The 9,247-nt window shown below is 40.4% G+C and overlaps 1 pseudogene; it reads left to right on the top strand.

The window, feature by feature from the left end:
- The first annotated feature begins 467 nt into the window (after nt 1-467).
- LOC111178615 (large ribosomal subunit protein eL42-like) lies at nt 468-2,970 on the top strand (annotated as a pseudogene).
- Nucleotides 2,971-9,247: the final 6,277 nt, after the last annotated feature.

The raw sequence follows: 9,247 nt of genomic DNA, 5'->3' as shown, positions 1-9,247 counted from the left end.
TCCTGCATCACAGATTGACATACTGAGTCCAGTTTTAGTAATCTTGAAATTATAGGAGAACCCAAATCTATACCCTTCAGGTGGGGTTGATACCTCCTGTTCCAACTACACAACCACACAATACTTTTTGTAACCTCTTTCCGTTCTGATGACGAGATTTCATCATCTGAATTCTTCAACCTCCAACCAGATTGCAACTGATTTTGTTCATTCATCTCATTACTGTCTGGCTGAACTCTATTTTCATCTTTTTTTCCCTCTGTCTTTGGACCACAAGGTTTTGGCAGAATCTAGTCAGACTTTCCTTATCTATAGTCTTTGACTGGCTTCATGATCACAGCAATCATGAGTGGCATAAATAAAAATAGATGCACACCAAGACACACTGAAGTGCAGAAGAACAACGAAAACAGAGAGAACATCTTGAAACAACCACAGTTTTTTGTGCCAATAGTGCTCCTGCAAACATGGTGAAAATGCCTTAAACCGGTGGGACTTTCTGTAGGAAGTGTGGCAAGCTCCAACCCCACAAGGTGGCACAGTACAAGAAGGGCAAGGAGTATCCATATGCCCAGGGAAAGTGGCATTATGACAGGAAGCAGAGTGGCTATGGTGGGCAGACTCAGCCAATTTTCTGGGAAAAAGCTAAAAGGACAAAGATTGTCCTGAGGCTGCAGATCAGAGAATTCCGGCTATTAAGAGACGCAAACACTTTGAACTGGGAGGATTTAAGAAGAGAAAGGGCCAAGTAATTCAGTTCTAAGCTTCATCTTTTGGTGTTATGAAGATAATAAAATCTTGAGGTTAAGTTAAAAAAAATAGAAAAATGACATATCACCAAAGTGAAGTGATAAATAGATAGCAGACTTCTAAGCAACAACACTTGAATAATATCTTTGAAGTAAGAGAAACAATGAATCTACAATTTTATACCCAGTCAAGCTATCATTCAGGAATGGGGAAACAAGTCATTTTCAGAAAGGCAAAGACTAAATTCGTTAACAAACACTGAAAAAACTGCTGAAATACATAGATCCTTCTGTATGAAAACTCTTGCTATTTGCTATCTGTAACTCAGGAGTGACATAGATGGTGTACTTTTCAGTCTCAGCGTTCAAACTCATTATCCAAATCTAGGAACCAAAAAATTCAGATGATGAAAAAAACTTATACTAAAGGAAGAAAGAAATTAATTCACAAAGAAAGAAGTGAGGCTCATGAAGGAATGATGAGCAAGGAAACTGATAAGCATATAGGTAAATTTAAGTGATTAAAATAATAAAATAATAAAAAACAACTATTTTTAGAGGAATACAAAAACTATGTAAATAAAGTATATACTGATGAACGTGTAAAGTAGGATAGGTGATAGGAATGAGCAAGTTCAATGTTTGGCAAAGAGCAGGAGGAGTTTAGGAATGTTGATTGTAGTGGACATTGTTGACACCTGACCCATATTCTCTGTCCACCTAAGTTCACTTATCAATGGGGTAGACAGTGTTAACAGGCTGCCAGGTGTTGCTCAAGCACATGTGTCTCTCTTCTATGTCTGATGTCTTTCTCCTGCATCATAGAACTTTCTCTGACTTAAGCAGGTGTAATCTGGAAGTGCAGGGGCATTAACACTTCCAGGGATAAATTTCAACCAATGGGGGAGTCAGTAGATAAACGCCTCTACCTCCTTATCTCCTCGTAGGACAACTCTGAAGCAAGTTCCACTTGGTTGTTCAGAGGATTTGAGCCCCCGTTACCCACAATAACCTGCTCATGAGCATTTCCCAGACCTGCTTTTCTCTTTTCCCTGCCTCACTTCCCCCTTCCCTTGTTTGTGCTTCCTGATGTCACTTCCCAAATGCCTGTACTCAAGGTCTGGTCCTAAGGGCAGTTTTTGGGAGAATCCAACCTGAGACACTGATTAGTTTTAGAATTTAATTCATGTATGCTTGTTACAATTCTAAGAGTAATCACTAGAATGGTGCAGACAGAATGTGTAACTTCCAAACAAATATAGGTGAAAAGGAGAAATTAAAAAAGAAAAAAGGGATAGAGGGGGAGAGAAACTTAAGAGGATAGATGTCATATTTCATAGAATGCAAGATGACACCACTTGTAAAATACTCCTAAATTTTGCATGCTACTAAGGAAGAAAAAAGCTGCTAATGATGACTTCAATTATAGAGGTGTTCTAATTTCAAAGATGTTTAAATGTGGGGAAAAATATGTTTCTTACAGTTGATGAAACTTGGCAGTGCAAAGTAAGATTTTAGAAATAAATGTTAATATTCAGTAATCACAATGTGAAGGGACTAAAATCATTTAGAAGATCAGATTGTCTAATTAGTTTCTATTTTTAAAAAAGATTAGCTGAAACTGTACATAAAAGACATACTTCAAACATAAAATATAAGGCCACATGTAAAAGAACTGAAAAAGATAACACCAGGCAAATACTGACCAAAGAAAGCTGGTACAGCTAACTCAAAATGAGACAGACTTTATCTCTAGAAATGCTTTTAGCTTTAAGGAGGGTCACTCCATAATGATAAATTTTCAATTCATGAGATATATTTCTAAATATTATACACGTAAAACATAACCTCAAAATATATAACACAAAAAAATTGAGAGACCAACAAGGAAATATGTCAAATCAATAGAAGGGAATTTTTTACATATATTAGTTTTGATGGAGCAAGCAAATGAAAAAATTAATAAATATTTAGAAGCTATTAATGACATAACAATTGTGATATAATGAGCATATATTTAACCCTTATACTTCAAATTGAGAAATATAAATTTTACTCAGACATAAATTGAACATTTATGAAAATTAGCTACACATTAGTTCACACATCAAATCTCTACAAATACTAAAAGAATATCATACAGATTACATTATCTGACTATAGTACAATTAAGCTAGAAAGCAATTACAAAGATCATATGAAAATACATTTGGAAATTTAAAAACCACACTGTTAAGTAGTTTTGGGGTGAAAGACCATATTGCAAGGGACACTTAAAATTATTTCAGCTGAACAATAAGGAAAATCTACATATCAAAACTCATGGGGTATGGCTAAAGCAGTACCTTTAGAGAAATTTACATCCTTATATGCTCAAAGAAGTCTGAACATTTATGAGTTAATCATCCAACTCAAGACATTAGAAAGAACAGAGTTCAAAGTACTGAGAGGATAATAAAGATAGGATCTGCAATTAATTGTTGTAGATTGGATTATTGGTCTCAGTTCTTCATTCACCTGTAATAGGATTATACATCCACACCCTTTACCCACAATGGGAGGATACTGCAAAGTTATCAGGCAGAATATGCTTCCTTGACTCATTGAAAAGGGGCCTTATCATCGATTTGCTTTACCTAATGGAATGTTAGTAAATTTGATTGGAACAGGGGACTTAAATAGGTTTGTGCAATTTAGTTTGATTTCTCACATGCCTGCCATTCCCAATGAGAAGAGCAAGCCTCAGACAGCTGCTGGTCTAAGAAGGATGAGACATGAACATAACCCGCAACTTGGAGTCTAAAGCTTGGATTGCAGCCTAGCCCAGCTGATGTAGATGACTCACATATCCTTTAGCAAGAAATAAATGCTTGTTATTTAAATGCTGAGTTGTGGTTTGATATGCAGTATTGCAGCCATAGCTAATTCATTCATGAAACAGAAAATATATAGTAGAGCATTGCCAGACATAAAATCCGATCTTCTGAAAAGATATCTATCACAAAACTTTGCCACACGTAATGGAAGATTGGGGGCCAGAGTGGTGGGGGGAGGAGTGGGAGGGAGGGAGGGACAGAGAGGAGGAGAAGGAGGGGAGAGAGAGAGAGAAAAACAAATGACCAAACGATGAATAAAAATGGAGACATAGCTATAAATATATCAGCGAGCTCTAAAATGAAAGAATGCTGTGAATAATTTTATGCCAAAAAGTTTGGAAACAAAGTAGACAAATGTCCTGGAGAAACAATTTATTGAAATCAACTGAAAGAAAAAGTAGAAAATCTGAATAAGTGTATAACTATTTTAAAAATTAACTAGTAATTCAGACTTCTGATGGAGTAGATGATAGAATAAATATACTTTTCCATATCCTATATTCAAAGTACAACTAAGAACCCTGAACATCAAACATAAAACAAACATAAGGGGCTTCCCTGGTGGCACAGTGGTTGAGAGTCCGCCTGCCGATGCAGGGGACACGGGTTCGTGCCCCAGTCCGGGAAGATCCCACATGCCGTGGAGCGGCTGGGCCCGTGAGCCATGGCTCCTGAGCCTGCGGGTCCGGAGCCTGTGCTCCGCAACGGGAGAGGCTGCAACAGTGAGAGGCCCGCGTACCGCAAAAAACAAACAAACAAAACGTAAGATGACTCTGAAAGGTTGTAAGAAGGCAGATCAGGTAGGGACCACAAAGTAGTGAGTTTCCTGGGTTTTCTTTTTGCCTCATAAATACAAGATTTGAAGCTGAGTATTCCAGAAACCAAACTGCTAACAGGTGCAGACAAAAAGAAGTTCCAACAATACCATACTTAGCAATAGTAATCAGACCATTTACCATCTCTTATCTTACTCAGTCTAAAATGTCTGCACTCAGGTTAAGGTTGACTTCAATTTTTTTTCTAAGAATGATAGATGGGTTGAGCTTTGAGTAATTAAATGTTCTATTTTTACATTTTTTCTTTCTTTTTCTTTTTAATTTGGCCGCACCGTGAGGCATGTCGGATCTTAGTTCCCTGACCTGGGATCGAACTCGGGCCCTGGCAGCGAAAGCACCAAGTCCTAACCACTGGACCGCCAGGGAATTCCCTATACTTTTCCTAAAATAACATATATATATATATATATATATATATATATATATTTCTTTATTCCTACAAGGCCTTTTATATAGTTAACATCTTAAAATGACAAAAATTAATCCATGTACCTAGTCCAAGTAATGTAGAGTACAGACAGTCTCTGACTTACAATGGTTTGACTTACAATTTACAATTGTGAGAAAGTGATATGCATTCTATAGAAACCAAAGTTTAAATTTTGAATTTTGATCTTTTCTTGGGCTCGACCTATGTGGTATGATACTCTCTCATGATGCTGCTGCTTCCAGTCAGCCATGATATCGACAACCATTCCGTAACAAACAACCATTGTTTTTCACTTTCAGTACATTATTCAATAAGTTGCATGAGATACTCAACACTTTATTATAAAATAGGCTTTGTGTTAGATGATTTTGCCCAGCTGTGGGCTACTGTAAATGTTCTGAGCACATTTAAGGTAAGTTAGGCTAAGCTCTGATGTTCTGTAGGTTAGGTGCATTACATGTGTTTTCAATTTGAGATATTTTCAATTTACAGTGGGCTTATCAGGTCGTAAGCCCACCGTAAGTTGAGGAAGATCTGTAGACAAAACAAATTAGAATCTCCTTCCTCAGCCTTATTTCCCCAGAACCACCACTTAAATTTCTGACTTTACTTCTGGTATTTATCTATATGTCATTAAAAATATATATATTTTTAAATTTTTGGTTGCGTCGGGTCTCAGTTGCGGCACGCGGGATCTTTCGTTGCAGTGAGTGGGCCTCTCTCTAGTTGTGGCGCACGGGCTCCAGAGCACATGGGCTCTGTAGTTGCAGCACATAGGCTCTCCAGTTGCAGCATGTGGGCTCCGTAGCTGCAGCACTCAGTCTCAGTTGCCCTGCAGCATGTGGGATCTTAGTTCTCTGACCAGGAATCGAACCTGTGTTCCCTGCATTGGAAGGCAGATTCTTAACCACTGGGCCACCAAGGAAGTCCCTATATGTCATTTTAAGTAGTAAACTATTCTTGACTGCTCACATTTAGACAGACCTGTGTTATAAAGGTGAGAAAATTAGCGAGCTTATACTTCTTTCCATGTCCCTTCTCACCTTCCCCTGTTTGACTTTATTATCCTTTTCAATTTGTCAAGATTTACATTTTTGTTCTTTTAAAATTACTTGTTTTCTTTCTACAGATTCTGAAAACTGAAACTAAATCAACTTCTTTATAAAATTATGATTATTTAGCTTTTATTTGCAGCAGAATCCCAAGGAATATGATTGAACCCTTCATAGAAGGAAGTGCAGCACTTAATCGGTGCCCCTTGAAGGGGACGGGACCAGGCACGGATGTTACAGACGCTTTCTTTTTGTAATTATTCAGCTTCCTTTGCTGGTTCTGGGATGTACTCAGCTCCTACCATGTCTCATATTTCACTCCATCTTTTTGGATTCCTTTTCGTAAAGTACACTATATCTTTCATTTTTAACACACAGGGTTAGTGGATGGCAAACTTTCCGGATCCTTGTACATCACCAGTGGCTGCCATGAGTGCATGCCCCTTGGATCCCTGGCTGCAGAGAGCATAAAGGATCCGTGGTCCCCACTGCTGCCTCCAGAGATCCATCAGGGAGTTCAGGCTGAGGCTTCCCATAGGCTGAGTAGGGCAATCCGGGACCCCACTTGGGCTTAAGGACTTCCTGGAAGTCTTTTTTTGGCCGTGCCATGCGGCTTGCGGGATCTTAGTTCCCTGAGCAGGGATCAAACCCAGGCCCCTGCAGAGGAAGTGCGGAGGAGTCCTAACCACTGGACCACCAGGGAACTCCCCTGGAAGTCTTTTTGAACTCTTCTAAAATTGCACTGCAGTCTAAGACACTCCCACCCACCCTTTCTTCCTTCCCTCTCCCCTCTCCCTGGAGTCGGAGGGTCAGCATTGAGGTCTGAGAGCTCGCCCACCCTCTTGGGATCCTTTGTCTCTTTAGGTGTTTGCCCTCATACACTTCTTACACACATAATTCTGTCTTGGCATGTTTCTTACAGGACCAGAACTTGCATAATATCTTTATTTCTCCTCACATTTGATTTGTTTTTTGGCACCTAGAATTCTATACCCAGCCATTTTCTGATTTTTGAGGGCATTGCTCCATTGTCCTTTAGTATCCAGAACTACTGAGGTCTTTATTCTTGTTTCTTTGCAAAAAAATATTTTGAAATTTTCTCATTCTTGAGATACAGAAATTTCACTAGTATATACCTAGATGTGTGTATTTTAGACTTTTTTTCCCGCTTAATAATTGATGGGCTCTTTCAATTTAAAGACATATTCTTAGCTGTTACTTTCTTAATAATTTCCTTTCCTCTGTCCCACCCTCATTTTCTCTGTTCCGTTCTTCTGAGACTTCTCTTAGAACTTCTTGGTTTTACACTCCTGAGAACTACATGTTTTGGCAAAAGAGCTGGGTTTTGTTTGTTTTCTGTGGTAGTTGGTTCTGGAATATGAGAAGCCCAGGGCAAGTTGTAGAACCAGAACAGGATTTGCAGGGGAGAGAAGCCCTGAGAACCACAGGAAAGCAGATTCCAGGCCAGGTGTGTGTGTGTTGCTTTGGATTCTCACCTGGTATAGTTGTGAGCTTGGAAACACGCCCTTTGTGGTTATGGGAGAATTTGTTTCAGTACAAATTATATTTTCTCTCTCTTTTTAAAAAATTAATTAATTAAATTTATTTTTTGGCTGCATTGGGTCTTCATTGCTGTGCGCAGGCTTCCTCTAGTTGCAGTGAGCGGGGGCTACTCCTTGTTGCGGTGCGTGGGCTTCTCATTGCAGTGGCTTCTTTTGTTGCAGAACATGGGCTATAGGCGCGTGGGCTTCAGCAGCTGTGGTGCACAGGCTCAGTAGTTGTGGCTCACGGGCTCTAGAGTGCAGGCTCAGTAGTTGTGGTGCACGGGCTTAGTTGCTCTGTGGCATGTGGGATCTTCCCGGACCAGGGCCCAAACCCGTGTCCCCTGCATTGGCAGGTGGATTCTTAACCACTGCACCGCCAGGGAAGTCCCTATATTTTCTAAATTTACGGAGAATATATAACTGAGTGATGGGGGAAATTCACTGTATTTGAAAGCCTTCATGTTCCCCTCTTTTCAGGACCCAGTGAGCTTGAGCTCTTTGTGGGAGGGGATGGTCTGGAAAACAAAGGTGATGATGTCTGAGCTGGCATTTGAAGACTCCATTGTAGAACCCAGGCATAGGGATTAACTTGGCCTGTGGTCAAGAAAGTACATGGTAGTTTTGGAGAGGGTTATGTTCCCCTATGTAAGTGGGGGATTCATGTACAGCAGGAGACAAGGCTGGGATAGAGAACTGGGGAGTCAGATTGCAGGGGGGCCTCACCTGAATGCCCTGCAATCAATGTGGACTTTCTCCTGAAGGAACCCTCTGAAGGTTTTTGAAAGGGGAAGTGCCATGACTGCTATATTTGGGTTTTATTAAGATGCTGCTGGTGGAAGGTAAATTTAGAGAAGGGGGACAGGAGACTGCCCACATTAGGGCAAACCAGTATTTCTGTTTTCAAGGCTGGGACTGGGCAGCCAGTTGAGGGCAGGGTGAGCAGTTAGTGATCTGTCCAGGATTTTGGTAGCTGGGAGGCTGGGAAACTGAGAATCAAGGAGGCAACGGCAGGAAAGCCCAGAGAAGAAAACTAGGAGAGTACAGTTCTGCTCCTCCAACAGAGAGAGAGAAAGAAGAGGCCATTTGTGAGATGTGAAGGCACAGAAGATGGAGAAAGTGGAAGAAATGCTGTAGGACCTGGCCAAGAAAACTACCTGGGAAGGACTAAGAAGAGAACCCACTTGGGGCAGGAAAAGATGAATGTGTGGGAGAAGCAAGTTTCCTAGCTCTGTGGGCTGCAAATGATCTTAGTGGCTGCCAAGCAGGTGTGCAGAAAATCAAAGGTTCCTTTCTGACATCTTCTCCTTTCCTTCCAGGACATTGTGTTCATCTGGTTTTCCTTCTACCCCTCTGGCTACTTGGCCTCAGTCTCTTTATTTGGTTAGGTGGTTCCACTCTTCTAGACCTCTAAATGTCAGGGTATCCCCGAGGCCCAGGCCCTGGACCCCCTCTCTGTTTACTTCCACTCCTTGGATGACCTCCTCCAGCATCTTGGCTTTAAATGTCATTGGTAACCTGAGGACCTCCTATTTATATTATCTATCAAACTGCCTACTTAATATCTCTACTTGGATATCTAATAGGCAACTCAAACAAGTAAAAGGAACAATTTTTGATTCCCCCTTCATCCTCCACCAACCTACTGCTCCTCTACCATAATTCCCCATCTCATAAAACAAGAATTCGCTTCATCTTGGAGTCATTCCCGGTCTACCTGGTCATTTTTCCCTTCCAAGTCATATTCAATTCATCTGCAGACG

This window comes from Delphinapterus leucas, chromosome 10, assembly GCF_059928025.1.
Source record: "Delphinapterus leucas isolate spDelLeu-1000000601 "Yukka" chromosome 10, BTC_Dleu_Yukka2, whole genome shotgun sequence".
Taxonomy (NCBI): domain Eukaryota; kingdom Metazoa; phylum Chordata; class Mammalia; order Artiodactyla; family Monodontidae; genus Delphinapterus; species Delphinapterus leucas.
Note: the sequence above shows the minus strand (reverse complement) of the source record. Positions and strands in the feature narration are given on the sequence as shown.